The 25,477-nt window shown below is 38.9% G+C and overlaps 1 long non-coding RNA gene across 1 annotated transcript in view; it reads right to left on the reverse strand.

Annotated features, from left to right (window-relative positions):
- Positions 1 to 625: 625 nt before the first annotated feature.
- LOC117598001 (uncharacterized) overlaps positions 626 to 25,477 on the reverse strand; it is a 25,065-nt gene continuing 213 nt past the window's right edge. Inside the window, exons 2-3 of the long non-coding RNA XR_004578747.2 lie at positions 1,905 to 2,039; positions 626 to 1,363 (exon numbers count right to left, since the gene is read on the reverse strand). This is a non-coding gene — a long non-coding RNA (uncharacterized LOC117598001). The remainder of the gene's footprint in view (positions 1,364 to 1,904; positions 2,040 to 25,477) is intronic.

Below are 25,477 nucleotides of genomic sequence, written 5' to 3' on the forward strand. Positions count from 1 at the left end.
TATTTCTGCCTCCCTTACATTCTTTCTTTTTTCATTATCTTTCTTTCATTATTTTCTTTCTTTCTTTGTTGATCTAGAAAGTTCCAAATGAATTCTAAATGAATCTAAATTCATTTAACCATTTTATATATTTTCTATTTCTACCTCAATTACACTCTCTCTTTTTCATTTTCTTTCTTTCATTTTCTTTCTTTCCTTTTTCAAGTAATTCATTTAACCATTTGATATATTCTCTATTTCCACCTCAATTTCTTTCTTTCTCTCTTTCTCTCTTTCTTTCAGGAGTAACACTCATGAAGTTTTATTTTATTATAATTTGGAAGTGACCTCAGTGTAGAAAATCTCATGTGCTACAGATGGTTCGACCTTGATCTCAACAGCTGTGAGAAATTTGCAGTAATTTTTCTCAAACTCTGTTAAAAATATTCTGTCCACCGAAGTGACGATCGCTTCAAATAACATACGCATCGTTCAAGAAGAGAAATATGTAATCTACACGCTCTTTGTCAGAAAATAAGTGTTGAAATGAAGGGGGAAAAAAAGGCATGGCCATGGACTGTGTGTGTAGATGAACTGGAGAACTGCTGTGTCCACACAAGCAGTGTTACCGAAAGCCTGAATTCTTCTCTGCCAGCATTACAAAAGGACAGATTTTATTTATTTAACCACCTTTATTGACCAGAATATGATTGGACCAGGTCTGAAATTTGATATAAACACTCGTTTTAGCGAAAAAAGAGCAGGTAAAACAGAACTAGATTGCTTTAAGATTTCATCAGAAAGATAGATGGGCCATTTCTGCCCACGTTCTGTAGAATATTCCACCATCTAAATAAACATCACTCTGTTCTTCTGCTCTGATGAACCTTGTTTTAGAAAGTTTAGGGATGTAGTATTGCTAAAATGAGCATGTCTGAGACCCACGCACAGTTTTACTCACAATTCGATTCCTTTACCACTTTTCCCCTCTCCTGATCATTGACATCTTTTATCTGTAATATCGGTGTAAATGCCCCGTGAGCAGATCTGAGCAGTCCTGCTAGCTCTCCGAGTGTGTATTTGGTGTGTTTCTGATGGAGTCCAGGTGGATGATGTGCTCACTGCTCTCTCTGTCGTCGAGGTGGGTTGACTCGGGAGGTGCGAGATGGGAAAAGCTGGGGAAAAGCTGCTTGATAAAGGGCAGCTGCTCTTCGCAGATTTCCCCCGAGGAGGCGGAAAGGTGGAGGCAGCGTTCCATTATCTGATAGACGGCTTACAGCGCCGGGAGGACGAGAGACTTCGGTCAGCAAGAACTAAAGGGCTTAAAGGGTCGCGATGTAATTGGATCCAGTGACCCAGACCAGGAGAGAATCAACAAATAGATCTGATATTAAAAAGAAGTAGAGATAGAAATTATGAAAAAAAAGGCATGTTCGGCTCAGCTTAGCAGCTTAGCTTGCTGTATAAATGATGAGCAGGTAGAAATAAAGAATCTAATATTTATCCAGATTGTGCTTAATGACATAATAATAATTATACAATATTAATAATCATTCATTTCTTCAATCCATTACACAACATTCCTCCACGTTGCTACACATTCATGTGCTGTCTATATTATCATAAATACAATTCAAGATCTCAAAGGAATGCTCCGTCAACATACTTTTTAGTAATCATCAGTTATGTTGTAGGAATGTTAAAGCTGATATCTAACCACTTAAAAAAAAAAAAAAAAATCATGCAAGCTGATGCTTTCGAATGCAATGACTTTGTAAGAAACCAGAATTGCTTCAATCCTTTTACAGCATTTCTAACTTTTTCCTCCTTTCTTTCACCAGCTCACAGTCATCGTTAGCTTTACACACTGGTCACACACACATCTGAATATTTTCTTTTGACAAAGAATTCAAAAAAGACGTCACCACGAGGCAGTCCTCCATCCGTACACAATGTGTTTCACACATAAAGCAGCAGCTGAGGGCGATTGTGCTTCATGGCTCTGGAGCTCTCAGAAGCGTCGAGCCTCTTCAGGCCTTCCTTGAAGGTTTGGAGGAAATCTGTACAGCGATCTCACACACACACACACACACAGTATATATATCCGCATTTCGTTCCACCATCACTCAGGAATTGCATTCGATCCATTAGCAATACTAAGCGCTAAATCATATCTCACAGCAGCATGCTCTTAGCTATGAGGTTTTCATCATAACTTTTAGCTAAGTTTTTAATAGAGAGTAATCAGACACTGCTGTTAGCTAACTGAAAGAAAGATGCACGTTTCTTAGTCAGGCTGATCGTGGAGCTAAATTTTGTTTATTTACAGCATTTAGCAGACATCCTTAGTACTTTCATGCTAACATAAAAAGGCTAAAGTCTATAAATAGCATAAAGCAAAAGCTCTGGGAGCTATGAGTTGAGGTGTGAGTCGAGTCACGAGTCAAGCTGTGAATCAAGTCCTCAGACTAGCTATTAGTAGAGTCATGAGTTAAGTGTTTGAGTTATGAGTTTGGCTGAGTTGAGTCATGAGTCAAGCTGAGAACTGATTCATGAGTCAATTGTGAATCTGTGAATTGAGCCATGAATCAATCCTCAGCTTGACTCACAGCTCAACTTGTGAGTTGAGTCATGAATCGAGCTGTGATTCAAGTAAATAAATGATTCATGAGTCAACCCGTGATTCAAATCATGACTCCAGTTGTGAATCAAGCTGTGAGTCAAGCTACGAGTTGTGAATTGACCATGATTCAGATTGTGAGTTACATCATGATTTGAGCTTTGATATGAGCCATAAGTTGAGCCAAGAGTCAGGTAGTGTCAAGCCATGAGTCAAGCCATGAGTCAAGCCCTGATTTAAATATGTGAGTCGTGAGTCAAGTTGTGAGTTGAGTTGTGAGTTGAGTTGTCAGTAGAGTAGCTCACATACCATAAAAATATTAGCAGGTATGCTGTCTAAACCCTTACAAATAAATAGATTACAAGAAGACCAATGTAAAATAAAGATATAATATGCAATATATTGTCACTTAGCCATTTAACTCACGGCCAGTCTAGAGAGATAACAAAGTCCCATATTCCAAAAACACAATAAAGTTGCATCATATTTCTGAAGCTGAAGTGCATGAAATAATACATCAAATCAAACTGTTAGCTGAGTGGTTGCATAAAGGCTGTGTTTTTTTGCGAACTGGCCCTTGGGCGAGTAGTGCTTCAGAGTTAATGCTAACTTCCACTTCTAACACTCGTTCTGTTTACCCCACATGAAAAAGGACTTGAAGCTGTGTTTCCATGAAGCAGCAGGAGATCAAGTCGCCAGGAAGCATAAATATATTCCTTTTCATTCGCTCGTGGCTCGTAGCCACGCAGGCCTTCACCTGTTGGAGAAGAGAAGAGACGACTCTCGGCTAAGATCCCGCAAACTCTGAAAGACAGAGGAACTGGGACCTTAGCGCTTTGATCACGGCTGAGCACAATTCCCCACAGACGCTCGGTCTAGCTGAGCGCAGGCTTAAAAGTTAGCTGACTTTACAGGGAGTTATTTACTTTTCCTTTTTTCCTCCTTTACTGCACTTGTTGCTGATGCTAATTCAGAGCATGTTGTGACTTCTCTAATATTTACAGATGATTTGTGCAGCAGCCACATTCATGTATTCATTTAACCCAAGTACAGAAATACAGATCAAATCAAATATAAACTTTGTATATTCCATTGTAAAGTTGTGTTCATGAATGTTGTTTGTTTTGATTGCTCTTCTCAGCTACATTATTAATGCATTATGAGGTTGTGTCTAAATATAGCTGTTATGAGCATCTATTCTTTGTACTTAGCGTCAGTGTGTCTTATTAGCCTGTGTATGTATCCGAGTGGACAAGACAAAGGTTTTTCATTAGATGTACACTAGGAATGTTCCCGAATATGAATATATTACTCCGAATGAACAAATGATGTGTTCTAAAGAGATAAATACGAATAGGAGGTGTTTTTTTTTCTTTTTTTGTCTGTGTGCTTGCCGTAAACGTTCACAGGGCATCTGGTTGAGATTAGAGGTGTGCATCAGGACCAGGATCCCACAGGACACAACTTAAAAAGTCGCCCAAGGTTTTCAATTTCAAGTGATTTAAATTTCATGAAGCTCGTGAGACCAAAACAAAGACTGTGTTCATTAACATGAACATGTGGCGGGGCTGTGGGACACATTTACAGCGTTCATTCGCCCTTAATAACAGCCTGGTCAGGGTCACGTTAGTTTCAATTCGGCTACTAGTTTGTTTATATTTTGGAAAAATGGAGCCAATTAAATTTGTTAGAAAATTTCGCAGGCAGGTGCAAACAAAACAAATAACTGAATACACACCATGCTGACACGACTGACATTTCTACATCTGTGTTTTTTCCAGTGTTTTCTAATGTTTCTACGAGTGGAATAGTTGTGTATATTTAAAAAAAAAAAAAAAAGGCCACACCCACTCTGTGATTAAATTCAAAACCAGATATGAATATTTGGAGCAGATACAGATAGTGGCATCACATTAAACCACTAATTTATGCATTTGAAGACTCATTCAATTCTTTAAGACCTGGTGTTTCATTTTTATTAACATTACACAGGTCTGTAGAATTGTGTTTGATGCTTGACATAGTACAATGGTCCTGTCAATAGGGGGCACAATGCGTTAGCTAGAGCTCACTACTATAGCTTCTGCTAAATAGCTGGAACTCTTTAACATTACAGCTAGTCAATTAAATAATAAAAGTGATGACATAATAACTCCTGAGCCCCTGAAAAGCTAAAGAGTGTGAAATCTACTCATGATTTCATCACATAAACGGTCCATTTTCATCTCCTGTGTTTTATACAATACAAATGTGAATTTTGCTCATCTGATGTCAGTATAATAAAAAAAGAAATCACACAGATTTTTATGCCTAAGTAATAATAATTCATGTATTTGATTACTAAAGTAAGCAAAATCACGGCAACACTAGCCAGTCATGTGAGCTCATGGATGCGGAAGAGGGCAGATAGCGATTTTAGGGCAAATAGTGTTTTCAGTTACTTGGCTGGATTCACGTGTCTTAGAGAAAACACATGGTAACCTTCACCCTCCCCATTTGATAGCTGTGATAAGAAAGAGCTAAAATTGGGGAGAAAATAGGGAAAATTAACATATATACATATAAAACCATTTTACAAATGTAAATTTGTAATTTGTCATTCTTTCTTTCAGATGCATCCCTATTACACTGTATAAAAAATTATATGTGAATTGTATAACATTTACATAAAATAACTAAGTTCTCAACTGCAGTATGTGATTTTGGGTCAAATTACACAAGTTAGCTAATTCTATTCAGAAAAAACGCACACTTCAGAAAAAAAAAAAAAACATTAAATGTTACTCAACACTGTGTATATTATATAGGAAAAAATTTCAAGTAAAATCTACCATATGCAAAAGCCTCATAAAATGTAATTAAAATTTAATTGCACATTAATGACGGTGCCTGCTGAGGAAGGCGCAGGAAACCGGTTCTGTCCGGTTCTGTCTCGTTCTTCAGTTGGATTTTTTGGGCACATTGGACTTTCACAGGACGTGACGTTCAGAAGTCTGATATTTAAGGTAAGAGATATTTTGCCTCAAAGAATACAGTTTCAATTCATTTACAAACAAGTGTTGCTAAGCTAATATGAACTTGCTCTTTAATGCTAATTGCTGTCCTTTATTGAATTAGCTTAGCAGCTAGCTTAGAGAAATCAACACAGCAACCTCTCCTGGCACATTACTACTCAGATTTACACTAAAGTTAAGAGTGTTAAGCATAGCTGTACATGTAGTTCTAACTAAATTGCTTATGAGCCAGTGTAAAATAGTGAAATAACATTAATTTTTGTGGCTAATTTTGTCATATCTAGCGAGTAAGCTACTGCTCCTTAGCCTGTGTGACTAGTGACTAGTAATAAAGCAGACAAGCCTGTATAAAAGCTGACAGTGTGTTTGATATGTTTATTAATAACATTAGAGCTAGCATTGATAAGTGTTTATTGGTTGCAAATATATGTAGCTAAGTGCCATGTTATCTTAAACTCCTTAAAAAATATAGTAAATAATTAGCTGTGGCAGTGCTGGGAGTGTCGAGTAAGTTAGTCTGTTTACATCCGCCATTTTGAATTCAGTACGGTTGAGTAAGTTAGTCTGTTTACATCCGCCATTTTGAACTCAGATCGCTTGATCATGGTTTAGAGTCAAGTTAGTATTAAACCTTTATGAGCTTAATAAGCAAAAGATGGTCTGATTTCAGAGCAAGTGTTCAGTTTCAGTTCTGAGTCAATGCCAACACAGTCACCTGTAGGAAACCTGAAGCATTTCCAAACCCAGAAAAATTATTACACAGGTGTTATATTGTTATATTGTGTTATATCACAAATAATTAATGAGTACTTGAGAGGAGAGAGTGTGTTGATGAACTAAAAGTATTAGGTAGGATTTACCACATGTGCATTGCAGATATTGCGCTGCTGTCTTGACCAGGACTCCCTGGAAGAAGAGATCTTGTATCTCACTGGCACGTTCCTGGCTAAATAAAGAATAAATTTACTAAATAATAAAACGTAAAACATGGGGTAAAATTTACCCCCCAAAAAGTGGCTGCAAGTTGCTGCTTCGTTTTTTTTTGGGTAAATACTATATGCATTTTTTTTCAGTGCGGTCACCTGTGTAAAAATATTTCTCAGCTGATAGTACAATATTGCAAAAAAGATGCATGCATGTGTGTTTTTTTTTTGTGTGTGTGTGAAAAACTCCTCATTCAGGCGCTAGGCATTAGCATCAGCATTAGCATTAACTGGAGTTCACTCATCATATGGAATTGAATTGGTTTTAGATCCATGTGTCAGACGCAAACAGGGCGAGTCTCATCTCATCTTCCTGTCTTTCTAATTATCTGGGGATTTGCTTTAAGAGGTTTGCTGTGATTAGTGCTGATCCCTTATTTAGCTTCGGCTCCATGTCCAGCAGACTGCACGCTGCTTTTATACGTGCTTTTTCACGTCAACGCTATGCGTTTTATTTCGCTCATATCCATGAAGACTCAGATCTTCAATAAAGGGGTTGTATATATTTAGAATTATAAACGATAGAAGTTGATATTGGTGTATAATTCATTAGATTATAGTCATGATCACAGTTCCTCATTTAACTGCTACTTTAGCTATTTATGTTATTTATCCCACAGCGCTGCTGAATTCTGGATTCTGATTGGTCAGAAGGTGTTGATTAACTTTCTATAGCAGCAGCTCTGACAGCCGCGTAGCTACAGATCTTATTTAATCATATTGCTCGGTAATTATTTTTTCCCCTCAGTGTAAGCATAAGATGCATTTTATAAAGCTAATACATTTATCCTGCTTAAATGTAAAATAAAGTTTGGATTATTTTCCCTGCAGTGTTTTGTAACAAACAATGTAAAAGTAGTAAAACAGTGCAGTGACACGTTTTCAGAAAAAAAAAAAAAAAAGGATGTTTTGGATGAAAGTCTTTCATCAGCTGTGGAAGGAACGTGTGTAGGTGGTGAGGACAGCTGCTGCTGAAAATCTCTCTCATACACACACTCACACACATACACACACATTTTCTTAATATGTATGAAAATTATAGCATTCATTAAATATAAATATATTACACAATAATAATTAATAATAAATAAAAACAAATGTATATATATAAAAATTAAAAAAATTATTTCTTAAATTACCAACATATGAAATCAGTTCATGGTCTCTCTCCATAAAAAGCTTCAGTAAATAAAGAAAAAATAAAAACAGACTCTGCTTAAAAACTACTGTGAAAGTCAATATTCACGATATATATAAAAAAAATAAATAAATAAATAAAAAAAAACAGTTAAAAAAGGATTTGAAAATATGTATATTTTTTAAATGTAGCATTTACTTAAAAGTAGTTAGTCTTTTTTTTTTAGTCTAAATATAAAAATTTTATATTTATTTGATTAATTAAAAAAGTTTAGATTTTTATTTGATTTTTACTCTGCCTTTATTTATTTATTTATTTATTTTTTTATTTTTACTACTTCACTGTACAGCACTTTCCATGTATATTACTCTATTAAAATGTTTTTTTTTTTGTTATTATTATATTTGTATATAATCTTGGAGACTGAGTGAAAGTATGTAATTGTGATTAACAGTTTTTTTTAAAAAACATCCCCCTAATGTAAGTGCAGCGATGTTGTGCGTGTTGCTCACATGTATAAATATAAGAGTAAATAAATGACTGTTGTGCGACAGATGCGTCTGGAGCAGGAAGCTCATGACTAACTGCAGACCTGGAGAGGAAATATCTGGACGTTGGAGATGAAATTAAGGCTGAAACACACTCAGGGCTGATTAGTGCTGATCACATTAACTCCACATCACAGTCCTGTCATGGCACCATCTGAACCTCCTCCCACAACACTCCACATTACACACACAACTCCACTACCTACCTACTGACCAGGGGTGTGTGTGTGTGTGTGTGTGTGTGTGTGTGTGTGTGTGTGTGTGCGCATGAATAATGCTGACTCAAACTAGACTCATTAGCAGAGATTGCATTTCCTGGGTTATGTTACACATTTAAGAGAGCAGGAAAAATCATTTACATACACTGTACACACACACACACACACACACACACACACACACACACGAGAAAGTCAGAGGCATAAAGAGAGACACGCAAGAGAGAGAGAAAGAGACAGACAAACAGAGAGATAGAGATAGACAGAAAGACAGACAGCACAAGAGAGTAGAGAGAGAGAGAGAGAGAGAGAGAGGAGGGAGGGGGATATGTATATAGAGAGACAGAGGGAGAGAGATACAGACAGAAAGACAGAGAGGGAGAGTGGGAGAGAGACACAGTCAGTCAGACAGACAGACTGCGAGAGAGAGGGAGAGGGAGAGGGAGAGAGAGAGAGAAGACTATATGGAGAGACAAAGGGAGAGATACACAGAGAGACAGAGAGAGGGGGTGAGAGAGAGAGTGAGAGAGAGTGAGAGAGAGATGGAGGGAGAGAGACAGTCAGACAGAGGGAGGGAGAGAGAAAGTGCGTGACAGAGAAGCGTATATGGAGAGACAAAGGGAGAGAAACACAGACAGACAGACAGAGACATATAGAGAAACAGAAGAAGACAGAGAAAGAGAGAGAGAGTGACAGAGCAAGAGTGTGAGACAGACAGAGAGACAGATAGAGAGAGAGAGAGAGAGAGAGAGAGAGAGACATATAGAGAAACAGAAGAAGACAGAGAAAGAGAGAGAGAGAGACAGATAGAGAGAGAGAGACAGAGAGAGAGAGAGAGAGAGAGAGACATATAGAGAAACAGAAGAAGACAGAGAAAGAGAGAGAGAGTGACAGAGCGAGAGTGTGAGGCAGACAGAGAGACAGACAGAGAGAGACACAGGACTGTCATGTCTCCAGTAAAGCATGCCAGGGCCATATGCCTCTCTGACATTGCTGACAAAGAACATCAAAAAAGGGCACTTCACATCTCCACTTATTTCCTGAGCTGTGAAACCCGTATGCATAATTAAGAAGGCATGTTTAAAACTCACCAAACACACACACACACCCACACACACACCCACACACACCCAAATCCTCAGCCTCCACAGAGGGACAGATACACACTCCGTATCCGTCTCTTCTCCTATAACAAATATTCTGAACAGTTCTGATCACGCCGCTTGTTTTGGTCTGATTTGTAGCGTACTCCTATTTCCTGTATCATAATTAGTGCAGCATTACTGTAACAGCCGTGTCCTCCACTGTGTCCTCTACAACACACACACACACACACACACACACACACGTCAGAGCTGAAAGTGATACTGCATCAACACTTTCAGAAGCACAGCCAGGTTCATTTGGATGTGAAAATTTTGAGGCTAAGATGAAGATTTGAGTATGATGTACTATCTACACTGAAACAGGAAATAAAATAATAAGAATGAATAGACATGCAACAACAACACAGGTATATGGCCTTACAAAACCGATCATTAAAAACTTAGCCACTGATTCAATGCTTGTTAGTTTCAGAAATGCAGGAAATTACAAGCTCATGCTTCTCTCCAGATCCTTCTCCTGCCAACCACAGGCCCACAAACTCTAGTTCATCTCCAGAACTTTCATCTACTATCTTGAGGCTAACAAGCTCTTATTCCCATCCAAATTCTACTCCTACCATTCTGAGGCCCACAAGCTCCTGCTCCTGTCCAGCAGCGACAAGCTCCTGCTCCTGTCCAGCAGCGACAAGCTCTTTCTCTTGTCCAGAAGTCCACATGTTCCTGCTCCTGTCCAATAAACTACAAGCTCATGCGCCTGTCCAGATCCTTCTTTCGCCATCCACAGGGCCATGAACTCATCTCCAGAACCTAATTCTTCCATTCTGAGGACTATAAGCATTTGCTCCTGTCCAGAGGACTGTGATTTCCTTCTCCTGTCCTGAGGCCTACAAGCTCAAGATCAAGATCACTGCAAGTTCCTGCTTCTGTCTGGTGGATTACAAGTTCCTGCTCCTGTTCAGAACAATATATGCTCTTGCTCCCTTCCCAACAATCCTGCCACCCTGAGTCTAACAAACTACCACTCCAGTACAAAGGCCCACAAGCTCCTGCTCTGGTCTAGATCCTTCTCCTGCCACCCACTGACCCACAAACTCCTGCACATCTCCAGAACCCACTTCTACCATCTTGATGCTTACAAGCACCTGTTTTTATTTCAGTTCTACTCTTACCATCCTGTAGCCCACATACTCATACTTCTATACAAAAGACCTTCACCCCCAAACTTTTGTTCCTATTCATGCCATTCTACAGGCTCCTGCTTCACTGACTTTGATTAACCTGTCTCCTTTACCTACAGTGTACTGACTCATGTTTTAGAAGACAAGGTTGTTCAAGAGTCCTTCCAAAATGTTTTAGTTTGGAACCCTTTCTGAGGAAACACTTTAGAAGTTCTCTCAGTGGGACAACTGAGGAACCATGAAGGATTCTAGATTAGGGTCTATATACAGTATAGCAGTATACATTTCACTTAATGATTTATCTATACTCTATATAAAGTAATTTCTTGATTATCTGATTCAAAAAATGGCTCCTCATTCCGCGTAATGTCCCGAGAAATATTTGAGAAGGTTGTGAGGACTTTGTGAGGAGGTTGTGATCTCCCTGCTGAATTCCTTATTTCCTCCCAAAGTTTCTTCCCCCGATCTCCATTTTAGAGAGTATTTTTTTCACACCACTTGCTCATTAGAGAGTAAAGCACTGATGTCTCTGAGAAAATCTGCATTGTAAAAACTCAATTAAAATTCTTTTCTCGTCTTATTATATACACATAATTATGAAAGGCCATGACAAGTGGAGTGAGGAGAGTTAAAGCAGGAAGAACGGGTGGATTAGGAGCCGGAAAACACTGGCTTAAGTGCTCTTATCTTTTAACACACGGAAAGGCAGAGTGGTAAATACACACCAGGCTTGTGTGTATTATTACTAAGTGTGATGGCAGTGAGAAAGCTGATCATAAGGTGAAGTACTGGAGGTCTTGGTTGATCAGTGACGCCGTGACAGGCTCAGCTTAAAGCTGATATAGTGCGGGAACAGGAGAAGATGTGCTCACAATCAGCAATATGTCACCATCTGCTGAGCTCCAGCACAGCACATACGTCTGTCTCAAGATCTGTCTCGAAGATTCGCTTTATTTCCTAAATAGCCTTTCAGTCTTCTGTAGGGTACAAAGCAGCGAGTGCTCTAATCATGAGGAATGAAATACTCTTTGTTGTGCTGTTTCAGGAAAATAATCAATGACTGATTGGGTGGAGGAAGTGGAGTTACTGCTACAACCATGAAGGGTTTTATTCCTCTTACACCACAGTAATTTCCCTATTTCGATGTCTTATTTATTAAGGAATGACACATCATACTTTTTATCCATTTATAGTTACATTTAATGTTGTGAAACAAGTTAGTTCCTGTTCTCAGTTATGTTATAGCAGCTGTAAACAGTCGTTCCCTAGGAAACTGTAAATTCCTCTGTTCTGAAGATGTCAGAAAACTTATAGTTGGAGACTCCGTCCATAAATTTTAAATAAACGTTTCCTTACAGAAAAAAAACCAATGTTTTATTTACAGAGTAGAAATGATTTTTTAGTCTGTTTATGTGCCACATCTGCTGTACAAGTCCCTGTGATATGCGTTTGCACTATTATCAGAGCTGATAGCGAATCCGAATCCAACAGCGCTGTAGTATAAGAGGTTTTCTAACACAGCTAAACACTGGATCTGTCTCAGTGTTGAATAAAAGACTCTTCTGTAGCGGGTTAAATAAGTAAAATGTTTGATAAGTGATGGCATAGTAAAGCGTCTCAGTACTGGATGAAGGGATTAGGACAGGGCACACTAAAGCTTCCCGTTCCCAGAATAAAGATAAAACATTCTCTGATCAAAGGGCACTAAATCTCCTCGTTGATTAGAGATGCGATACCAATCATGCCACATTGTTCAGGATTGTTAAAGCAAATAAGCCGGGATTAATGGTTTAAAAAGCCGGAGTGTGTACTAGACTTCCTAAAATACTGTCTTAGTCAGTTATATTTAGTAATCAGTCCCATTTGATGATTTCATTCATTTTACTTCTATCTCTGCTCAGGCTTTATTATTATTATACTTATTATTAATCACTAAATGAGCAAAAACCTTCACATAATTGTGGGTTCTTGTTCAGGGGAAAATAAATAAATTAATTAAAATCTGAGAAATATCAGTGTTCTGTAGTCAAGACAATAAGCTGCTAAATGTCATTTATTTCGGCATTAAGCAGTTTGTCTAATGCAGATCACATTTCACATTTCATCTCTTAATAATGCAGTTAACAAGCTTTACATTTAAAGAGAACACTGAAGACAAATTTGGAAAAATCTTGAACATGAACATTTTTGGATGTTTATGAGAAAAGAAAAAAGAAGTTGGTCTAAAATGATCCATCTCACAAAAATCTTAGCAAGTAGAAATAGCTTGATACTTGGGTAACAATTTTTTATTATGAGATAAATATGGATTAATTTCAAGGTTAAAAGTATTGTTTGCTTACTTCCAGCTTTTATATATCTAAAAAAAAAAAAAAAGAACACGATTGCTCACATGCATCTCCTTAAGCTTTGATATTAAATATAAAGTTACTGATATTTTTTTTTTTTGGAAAACACTAAGTCAGGATCATCCTCATCTACTTTTCCATAAAATCTTTTAATAAAAAGCATGAGCTAATTTATTTCTTATTCTGAATAGTTTACAGAAATCTACACAAACATATTTATACGGTGTTTAGTGTTCACCTTGTACATTTTTAGCACACACACACACACACACACACACACACACACACACACACACACAGTCAAATATACACTAACCTATTCCAGAATATGCCATTTTATATTCCCTCATGTAGATAAAACCGCTTACACACTTTATCTGGTAAAGATCTGACCTTGAACAGACCCGGCACAGATCGCTTACGTTTTTCTCAGCTTCGAGCTCAGCGTCTGAGTGGATATCAGATTTTATCAGCCAGAGATTTCTGTTGATGTTGTAGAACAAGCAGGTCCACGGTGTGTTCATAAAATATGAGTCAGAAAATATAAAACACTGAATCCATATTATATCTATAAGAGTAGCACACCTCAAAAAAAAAAAAAAAAAAAGTTAGCAAGTCAAAATATCTTGAATATAGAAAATTTCATTATTACAATATTCTAAAGCATATATATGATTATTTCTAGACAATCTTACTTATGCAAATTCACTAAATTTCGCATCTGTTCATTTTAAAGGGAAAATTTCACAAAGGATTTTGTGATTAAACGCAGACCAGTCGGCTCAGGAGGCAAGGTTCTGTGGTCCATGATGGTCTGTGTAGATCAAGATTGAGTCGTGTGACCCATAATAAAGTCAGAATGTGAGTGAGTGGGGACGATCGCAGCATTGTTTTACATTTTATCTCCATACCCAAATCCAATCAGTCTCTATAATCAGCTGTATAAACTATGGAGAGTGTTTGGAAGTACATAGAAAAAAGGAAGAGCTGCATATTGTGTTCCATATTTACAAAATGGAAAGCTGTAAAGAAATGAGTCTATTCAATTTAAAACCGTTTGCGTGTCTTTGTAATCTCTTGACAAAGACTTGTAAAGGTGTTGGCTTGGGCACGCTGTGTTTCTAACAACCAATCACAAGCTTTTGCAAGGCTTTTTTTTCCCTGTGGTGTTGACATGTGCACGACGTGACAAGCAAATCCTCCACATGGCATTTGTCATATTGTTGTAGAAGCTACCCCAATGTCATCTCCACTTTAAGCATACTGAGATCTTAAGACGACTGATTAATGTCTAGACCCTGATGGACTTGAGTTTAAAAAAAAAAAAGTTCAGCGACTGTAGTTTTCTAAATATGAAACTTCTGTATCAGATCCTCTGTTATGGCAAATCACATGCATTTATGTAAATTATTTAGCAGAAGGAAGCTCATCGGATCAGAGACTAGCTAAAAGAAAGAGAAGAATTTTCAAACACTAGTAGATTTTTCATTTTATTTACACGCACTGACCTGATTAGCGAACTGACGAGATGGCTTGTTTAAAAACAGAACATTTAAAGATAAATAGACCGAGAAGTGTGCGTTTATCCTCTCAACGTCAAATTCAAAACTAATCCATAGCACTAGTCAAAAGTGCAAAACAAAACATAACCACTTGAAGTTGGCTTATTTACAGCCATGAGCTAATTGTTAACAGTTATGCATTAAAGGGTAACTTCTCACCATTCAGTAGGTTGCTTATTTGAACCTTTATAAGGTTTAATTCTGTTAATTTATTAATTTGATGTACAAATACTCATTTGAGAGCATTTTAAATGCTGTATATTGTGTTATTTTACAAGTGTCAATATGTGTAACAATAACAATTTCACCAGAGTTCACCGTGAAGCTTATCTCTTTATTGCTAAAGACATTCTGTCTCTTTCTATTATTTTTAGCAGGGGTTCTGCACACACTAGTCTAATCCTCTTCCTGCTTCGGACCTGAGCGTGACTTTGATCACCTCCTGTTTAGAAGAAGATATCGATTTAAACCGGGAGATCAGACGCTGCACTCGATGCCCTGCGCAGAACCCACTCAGTCTGATCAGATTTAATATGAGACACAAAGCTACGAGATAATGCACTTCACTTTGGCCTGTTTGATCTGGCGCCTCTCCGTGCGGTGACATTAACGAAGCGAAGGTTAACAGCAGCCCGGATGAGTGCTGGTCAGAGGAAAACGAGGCACGCATGGAGGTCACGGTGCCTCTGGTGACAAAATGACATTTGCAGAGACTAATAAAGCTCTAATGGAGCACTGTGATCATAGGGCACTTTGGCGTCACTTTTTTTCAGTGCCCTCGCTGATTTAATTCAACTCCAGAATGGACAGAGAGGTGAACACAACAGCAGTGTCAACCACGAGCCCATTACGAGGTGTTAATCTAATGGAAGTTCACCAGGGCCAAAGTATAGGAGGCAAAAAAAAAAAAAAAAAAAAGGCTGAGAGCACCAACATCCGTTATCACACACTAATGCAGCACTGTTTCCTCTTCTCACTCTATATGCTGATGATCTTTAATCTTCATTACACCACAGCACCCTCAGATTCTGTTTTGTGATTTTGTCAGAAGGTGTTGATTAATTTTCTATAACAGCAGCTCTGACAGTAGCGCAAATCCCAAGTTTATATTAATGCCCTCGCTCTAATACATTATCATTTCTATACTAACAGCGACTTGTACATATAAACCAATTAAAAATAATTGTTGATGTGAAATTTTCTGTAAGGAGACGTTTATTTAACATTTATGGAAGGAGTCTCCAATGTCAGAGGTAAAGCTATAAAGTTTTTCTACATCTTCAGGACAGAGGAGTTTACACTAACATGATAAGTGACATCCAAGAGAAAGAAAAAAAGAGAGGATGGTGATGGAACGATTGTATATAGCTGCTATAATGCAAGTGAGAACAGAAACTTACTCTAGTGGACATTATACAACATTAAATGTAACTATACACGGATAAAAAGTATGACATCATTCTTTGTAATCATTGGCAAATTGCTGTGGTATAAGATGAATAAAACTCTTCAGTATGGTAATAATAACTCTTCACATAAACCCATTACTGATTATTTTTTTATTACAGCACAACACAGTGTTATTTACTTGTAGCTCCTTCCAGCACCCTCACCAATCTGCTGAAGTTGTAAGCCCAGGTGGAGGTTGGTGAATCTAGGTGGGCTTCAGAGCTGGTTTGTTTCAATTGTGAAATTCAGCAAAGGCCAGAAGCTCATGGGAATACAGATGCTTTTTTCCAGACTGGCTGCAGGAAATGAATCACTGCCAACAATTGCATAATCGGCTTTCGTTAATGAGCAGAGTTTCCGCTGTATTCCAGTAGCTTTTGGACATCAAAGCAAAAAGCCGTTCCAACAATATTCTGTTTCAGGAAATTCTTAAGGCGATGGATAAAGGATAGAGCCACGGATGGAACGATGTAGCTGGTGAGACATTGAGACAAGTTGGAGGAAGAGGTAGGGGTGCTTTATTGCCAGTTTTTGTTACACCCCCTGTGGTTGGATAAATATTACTGCCACAGGGCTTATAAGAAAAGATTTCTAATTGCAACCCTGATGAACACTGGTAAGCACTATCAAATTAATGAGGGCTTGGTGTTACTGGCCCAAGATGCACTGGGATATACAAGACTTTATGAAATGTGAGAAGTGTGAAGTGCCCATGAGCCCTCTGTCAAGAGTCTGACAGCTTCTGCACCCTTAAACTGCCCTGAAATAATAACCTAATTTATGGTAAATTTGACTGATTTTCCAAAAATGTACCCAAACATTTCCCACAAGAGACAAAAAAGGCCATTCCGGGTCGTTACCTTTGCCAAAGCTTTGGCAAGAAGAAGGAGTGGGTACTGATGTATCTAAAAATAACCTCTACATGTACAGAATATAGCATGCTGTTTACTGGAGGAAATGCTTAACTCTTTTGGGCCATGGTCAGTTTTTAAAAATATAATAGGAACCTCCATGAATACGTTGAATCCTTCCATCAGCCAAGACAAGGACGTGGGTCGAGCATCTCCAAGAAGTAATATTTGCAAGTGCATAGCATGCTGGTAATCTGTGGTGTTTTTTAATAGCATTGAAAGTCTTCCAAGTACTATATACAGAGTAGGCAACTTGACATCGGTGCTTCAAAGGAGCCTAAGAATGTTCACAGGACTGAATTTCGACCATGTGGTCAAGAAGAAGGGGCTGTGAAGATGGGAGATTTTGGAGAACTGCAAGTCTGCCCAGGGTTGGTGATTATGCTGATGAATCACCATGGATTGTGCCAAATCTCATACTGGAGAAGCCTGATGGATGGTGCAAGCAAGTGATCGTATCCAGATGTTCCCTTCTCAGTGTAGGCAATCCCATAATTCTGCTCACTGACCAAAGAAAGTTTCAACAAACATGGTGGACCTGAGGAGTACTTGAAACACTTATACGACTGCTGTAGAATAAGAGGAATAAAACACTTTGGGGCATGCTGATATTAGAAAATAATCAACATCTGGGTGGGAATGGGGTAACTTCTGGGTGGTAAACAAATCCCACTTTGTGGAATAGTCACGTATCTATCTAGCATTTTAGTCTATTTTTAAAAACGTGACTATTCCACAAAGTAGGATTTATTTTTATTGTAGTTTTCAGTTTCAGAAAATGAAGTTTTCAGAACTATATAGTATAAAATGTCTAAATTTCACTATGTGAAGGGTTTTCCCAAGCTGCCATGTGTCAAAACAGACAGAACTAAAGAAAATATTCGATGTGTATTTGGTAGGTAATACTGAATAAGGTAGGTGAGAAATCTGAAAGCTGTAAAAGTGTCTTGCTGAAGCGTGACATCGTGCTTGGTATTAAAGGAGAGTTTGCTTTCAGTGTTTATGAGATCTAAGCTAATGTCCTTGGTTTACTGCTCTAATGAACCTTTAAACGGTTTACGCCATCTGTAATGTAAATCAAACTGACTGGTGTTGCTTAAGGAGTGTAATATTTTAGGAGCGTAATTTGGTTTCTAATAAACAGAATTTATTGTAGTGTTGCTCTCAGTGCTTCTCTTTTTAACGCAAGAAACAACACAAATCCACTCACAATCACATTATCATTATTATTATTAATTATTATGTTCATTAAAATATGTTGAGAATTGTTGGATTTAGGTTAGATTTTATACTGAAAAATTACACATTAAGAAAAACAAACTGTTAAGTAACTGTTAAGTAATTGTGATATCTATTGTTTTAAAAATGATCCTATTCACCTGTAGTGTCTTATATTATAGAAAAAAAAATGTTTTAACTTTATAGTTTATCAGTTCCAGGAAAATGATTCAAATTTGTTGATGACACATCCCGTACTAGTCTTGAGTTCATCAGTTAAAAGCTCTCCAGGTGGTCCCCGGAGGCGTGCTCCGCCCCCAGAGGCGTGCTCCGCCCCCAGAGGCGTGCTCCGCCCCCAGAGGCGTGTCTTTCACTACAGTAGCAGCTTGTTAGCAGGAAACACGGTTCATTGGTTTGCTTTTTGTTGCCTTCCCACACACTAATCCCTTTTCTGACGATCATTTGGTGGTTAATAAATGTTTGGAGTTTATTCATTTGGAAGAGGGTGGAGTTTGTGCGAGTTGGTGGTCATGTGATCTTTCCAAAGAGTGCTTTACCAAGCTGGGGCTGTTCAATGCTGGAATGTAGCTACCATGGACAACTGAGTCTGAGTGCGAGTCATTAATATCTTTTTATCAGGTACCATAATGTTTAACTAAAAGAGTAAAGTTTGTTGAATTAACTTTTTGTTGGCTTGACAGAGCATGCTAACCAGTTTTAATGGTAAACACTAAAATGTTAAATGAACTTATTAAAATGTTTACATCCATCCATCCATCTTCTGTACCGCGTTTCCTGCAGAGGGTCACGGGGAGCTTGGAGCGTACCCCAGGGTACGTAGGGCACAATCACACACAATCACTCACTACAGACAATTTAGAGACACCAATCAGGCTACAACACATGTCTTTGGACAGAGGGAGGAAACCGGAGTACCTGGAGGAAACCCCCAAATCCTGGGGAGAACATGCAAACTCCGCACACACGGAGGCGGAAATCAAAACCCCAACCCTGGAGGTGCAAGGCAAACATGCTAACCACTAAGCCATCATGCCCCCACATTAAAATATCACAACATTAAAAGGTTAAAACATGCAACAAGCTATGGGGGTTGATATGTTGCCTTGTCATGCTACGTGGTAGCCATGGTGTTCCAGGTGGTTACTAGGCTATTCATGTTGATTATTAGGGTGTTGCTAGTAGCGTAATATTTAAAATGAATTATAAGGCTACCACTCCGATGTGTCGGATATATCCCGGTGACAGCCCTGTGGCTCTCCGTCATCATCGGCACCACTGAGCTTTGGCCTCGTCTCAAACATGTACAACATAACTGAAATCACACGGCGTCTCAGCATGGGTGAAGGTGATGATGAGAAATCCAACATAGCTGAAAAAGGTATTCACTAAACTCTCCATATTTAGCTAGTTGTCTGTTGAATTTGTTTCGATTTGGCATGGGACTCACATGCTCTTGTTTCCTGGTTCAAAAGGAAGTACATCCACATATGCAATCAAATCACGGCTCTCAGGCTATTTCATGGGGACTTTAGACCTGAAACCTATTTCGGTAGCACTTACACTCCTTTTGTAGAATGTGTTTAATGTTTGTCGCTAATCCTAGGCCAGGATGTACTTGTCTAATCGTACATTCTCAAATCGTGATAAGGTTAAAGGAATAAATGCAGAACGAGTCTGTATTAGTGGCACGCAGAGCCATACATTATCTTTCGCTTACAGCTCATCTGGAGTGCGTCTGTCTGAGATTGCCTCAGCCACATTGCTATTCACAGCGTATGAGAGAGGAACTTTTTATCAGAGTGTGTGTGAAGAAAAGGCAACACAAGGCAGCTAAGTTCTATTCTTTCCCCACAAAGGGCACTCGGGTTATTTGTGCATGCATGAGTGGATAACCTCTAGTCCTCAATGCAAAGCAGATGAAAGGGAGAAATGAGCTTTACACAATGCCAGGTGCCATGTTTGGGCAAAACTGTGTGTGTCCGGTCACTCAGAACCACCCTCACCCTCACACACACATGCACACACAAACATACACACACACACACGAGAAGATATTGTCAAAGCAGGTGAGGTGAATGAGAAAATAAGCCAACCTCCAGCACCTGAATGAAAATACGTCTGGAGTGTTTTTCCAATTTGTGCCCCGTTTGAGCAGATTGGCATTCTCTGAATGCCAACGATGTGTGGCCTCTCACGCATTATTCATGTCACGGGCTCCGGGACGGACTGGGGGAATTACAAATTACGGAAAAGAAATTCAAAACAAAGTGCTCTTGAGCCACCGGCGGCAGCCGCTGGGACGCCCGCATTGATTTCTTTAAGCTCAGAGTCATATTATGGATGCAATTTTAATATCTGAGAGAAGAGGGATCAGGCTTTTCATAATCTTATGATAAGGAAAAGGATTAAGAGAGGAAAAAAGAAGGGATTAATTCGCTAAGCTGCCAATAAGGTAAGATCGACAGTTTTCCGGGAAAGTGATATATTCCCTTCAGTGTGTGACCACTGAATATATTCCACGTCCTCCTTCTGAACAGAATTTAATTTGTCCCCGACATGGAATATTTGTCTGACCTCAGGCCAACTTATCACATCACAGATTTCACCTGTATTTAGAGTTATTTGTCATTTAGTCACTCACTCATCCATCATCACTAAGCACTTTATCCTGGTCAGGGTATCAGTGGATATCAGGAGTGTCAGGAGCCTTTCCCAGGAACGAAGCGGGAATACACACGGAAAGGGGAGCAGGAATGGGAACAGGAATGGGAATGAGAACATGTGAAACTCCATCCAGACAGTAATGAGTTCTGGATCGAACCTGAGACCCTGGAGCTGTGAGACAACACAGAAACTCCCTCTGTATATGGTCGAGTTGTCGGTATTGTTAATGTAGCATATGAGCAAAACTAGCACTCTGAAATCACATTGGGAATAAACATTTAGCTATCTAATTGGCCAATCCCAAGCTCCGCCCACAATGAGTTACTGAGGTAAGCAGCTACCAGATAACATAATAGATCATTTTAGGAATTTTGTGTTTTTCCTGCCATATATCCTTTTTTTGCAGAATAATTGGAAGATGTACATGAGCAGATACTGTATTAAAACCTTTGTGAAATTATTGTAGTGTGAAATTATTATCTTGCATGCTAACAAGCTCCATGACCCACTGTATATTTTTTATCTAGCTCACTCACATCTCTCTCGCTCTCTCTCTCTCTCTCTCTAGCCTGAGGGAAATTTACGAGTTCTCTTGGGTCAGCTGATCACACAGCGCTGGTTTTAGTAACTCAGCATGTTAAGGGGCAATTACTTAAATAAATGAGATGCTCAATAAACTGGAATGCACAGCGCATTTTTATTACAAATGGGTTTGCAGTACAAATCTTGGAGCTCCTATGCAAAGCCATGTATAATGCAACGATAAGTGGTTTTAATTTAAACTCCCAAGCTCCATTTCACTGGTTAAAGAGCCAGAGGGGTAATACATTTATCCCAGAACTGTTAACACTATCACATCATGCTCATGAAGTGTTCTTGTTTTCTCTGAGAAAACACTCAAGCTCATATCGTATCTCGTATCTTTGCTGGGAATAAACTGAGGTCATTGTCAGGGTCAGAGGATTATATTTATTCATTTAGTAGATGCTTTTATCCACTTATGTGTGGAGCAGGATACTGAGCAGGGTAACAGTGACCCTCCAGCAGTCCGGAGATTTGAACTAGCACCAAACTTCCACTCCCAGAAAAGAATGTGGAAAATAGGAATGTAACTGAATACCAATACATTATTCAGAAAGAACAGATGTGTTTTAAACAGAAAAAAATAAACAGATAAGAATAGGACATTTGGTTGAGACTAAAGATGTGCATCGGGACTGGGATCACATGGGAAGCAACAAAAAAGTGCAGGCAGGTCTGAATTTCATGGGAAAATGAAAGACCACACTGATCTACATGAACGTGCAGCACTGCATAATGCATGTAGCGTTCATTCATCCTTAGTAACTGCCTGGTCAGGGTCACTGTGGATTAAATTAGGCTGCTAGTTTGTTTATATTTTGGGAAATACATTCACCCAAGATCATTAGAAAATACTATGGGCAGGTACAAACAAAAAGAAAAGAAAAACCTCCTTCTGGTTTAGGCCACTCCCACTCCAGGATTAAATCCAAATACAGATATGAATATTTGGAGCACTAACCAAATCCATTGTGTTACACCTCTGCTGGAAGCAATCGAGAAAACGATGGAAATGTACTATCATTTTCTACACTGGATATTACATTCTAATTATGTATCTTAAACAGAGGGGCTAAAAGAAAAATTCAGAAAAGAAAAAGACCATCTTATATCATTGCTGCTTTCAGTCCGTCTGTGCAATACGACACTTCATTCATTCACTTTCTTCCACTTTTCTTGATGGGGTTTACAGCAGCAGCAGGATGAGAAGCTCAGTCCAGACTTCTCAAGCCCAGCCACAGATTCCAGCTACTCCTGGCTGATCCCCAGACACTCCCAAGCCAGCTGTGAGGTATAATCACTCCAGCAGGCCCCGGAGTCTCTGTCCAGTGGGATGTGCCTGATACATCTCTACCGGGAGCCGACCAATAAGGTGCCCAATCCACCTCAAATGGCTCCTCTGAATACAGATGAGCAGCGGCTCTACCCTAAAGCTCTAAGAGGAACATTGACTTCCTCACCGATCATAGAAAGCAAGCCCTGCAACCCTAAGGAGATACCTTATTTCCAAAGTATGTACCATATTCTTTCAATCACCACCCACAACTTGAACAAAGACCCTCATCCACAAACTGAGCTCCTGCTTCACCACCACAGACCGCTACAGTGGATGCAACACTGCTGCCCCTGACCCAATCCATTGGGTTAGTGAGTGTCTGGTGACCAGGCCACCTACATGACCCAGCCATCTTGTGGACTCTCCACCAGCAAGATGAAGGCTGGGGGTCAGTGGCAATGCCAGATGGGTGACAGGCATGTGATGGACAGTCTTAGGTGGATTACACTCTTGGAATGGAAACATTTGCACATACTCTGCTAAAACTCAGTAGTAATGCACAATTCTTGCATGTGTTGTCTTGTCTTGCACTTTATTTTGTGTTGTTGACCGTTGAGCTGTGAGAGCAGAACTCTAAGAACATAGGCTGAAGTTCTGACTTGCTTCGGCTTTACACCAGAATCACCCACATAGCTGGATAAATATGGGCACAGACTCTTAGAAAAAAAGGTTCCTCAAGGGTTCTTTCATTCTAAAGAGGTTCATCAATTTGGAACCATTGGACGCTCCAGAGGGACATCCTGCAGAGCCCTAGTGCTAGATTTAATCTTTTTTGTGAGTATGTATGGTTGGGGACCAGGAGGTTGTGAGGTGCACAAACTTTATAACACAAAGGAAATATGAGAAATGAGATGTTAGAGTGTTCAAGTTACAGGGGTGGTCTTTCTGTCAAACCTGCATATTCTTCAGGTTCAGTAAAACGTGCTGAGGCGGTGCCTGACCGAGACTGTCGACTTTAATCAATAATTCCTCACACTCATTCTTCGTTGCTTGTTTCCAAGAGCCAAATGCTCTCTCGTTCGACTGGCGGCCAACGAGGTTGGATATAAAATCCATAAACAGCTGATTCCTGTCTAAAGACCGGCTCAGAAATGTATTCTTCACTCTGGCCTCTTAAAACACGACATCTTGGCTGCACTTCTGCTGATGCAGCTCGAGCCAAGTTAGCCTTTAGCAATTTACAGATTCAATACAACACAGCAGTTTAGAAAATGCCATCATCTGGGTAATTTTTAATTATATTATACCACAGCGCTGCTGATGAATTCTGGATTCTGATTGGTTAGAAGAGAAGGCTTTGATTCATTTTCTATAACAGCAGCTCAGACGTGTGTAGTGTAGCTGCAAATCTCAGGTTTATAGTAACATCGTTTCTATAGTAACAGCTTGTTCAGAGGGACTTGTACACTTCAGATAAACAGGTTTAAAAGTGTGTGTAAGAGTCGATATGATGAGGTTTTGTGTAAGGAGATGTTTAACATTTATGGAAGGAGTCTCCAGTGTCAGCACTTTGTAACATTAAAGTAATTGACAAAACATCAACCCATCGTCTCTCAGCCTCACACACTTTCCTCCTGCTTTATAAAGTCGATTCATGCTCGTAGGCAAATCATTGGAATTCCTCTAATGTGTTTCTCCTCTGTAGTGTTTGGGTTCTGTCTGTGCAGATACTCAGACTTGCCCGGGGTGGATGTTTTTGCCCTTTTCAATTCATTATTTGTCCAGATTAGCCAAACGATGCTATCATTGGCAGCGAATGCGTCTAAGCTTTTTCTAATGGGCTCGAGTCTGGACGGCCCTTTCCAATTACCCACTGTAAATAGCTTCTGCTGCTCAGCTCCGGGCCACGCTTGTTCAATTCTGCACTCTTCATGTTCATGCCGGGATGTTGTTTTCTTTCTCTCTCTCTCTCCCATATCAGCCCGCTGTGTAGTGCTGGGCCGGGCCGATAGGACAAACCTGACGGTGTGATAATCGCCCCACACAGTGACCCAGGCTTCAGTATATTCAGAACTGTTCAATTATTATTTCTTCATTTTAGCTTTGTTTGTTTGTTCCAGTGACATCACTGTTTCATTTTGTGTACAAAGTATTTACTTTATTCATTCCAATTTATTCTAATTAATTAAAATATATTTTTTGAATTTCTATTCTATATAATTTGATTATTTATTCTTAGTGAATTGTATTAATTTTTACTGGATTCGCTTATTGTTTATTACATCATTTGTTATCATTGAATTTTATTATTTCTTTTATTTATTTATTTGTTTTGGAAACGCTTTCTCTGGTCATGAGATTTTTTGCTGTCATTTATATTATTTTATTACTGTTGTTTATGTTTGTGTTTCTGGGAGGTGGTCTCCATGGTGATGGACTTTTTAGCAATAAAAAGTTTCATTTTTTTATTAACTGTAGGTTTTAGAGAGGGTCTCCATGGCGACAGATGTTTTGACGGAAGTTAGCAATAACAATGTAGAAAACAATAACATAAAAAGTTGGAGGGGGTCTCCATGGCAACATGTTTTGGCAGACATTGTTTACAAATAAATCTAATATTTTATAGTTCATACCACTATTATATCACACTTTCATCATACGG

The sequence above is a fragment of the Pangasianodon hypophthalmus genome, chromosome 1, assembly GCF_027358585.1.
Source record: "Pangasianodon hypophthalmus isolate fPanHyp1 chromosome 1, fPanHyp1.pri, whole genome shotgun sequence".
NCBI classification, from domain to species: domain Eukaryota; kingdom Metazoa; phylum Chordata; class Actinopteri; order Siluriformes; family Pangasiidae; genus Pangasianodon; species Pangasianodon hypophthalmus.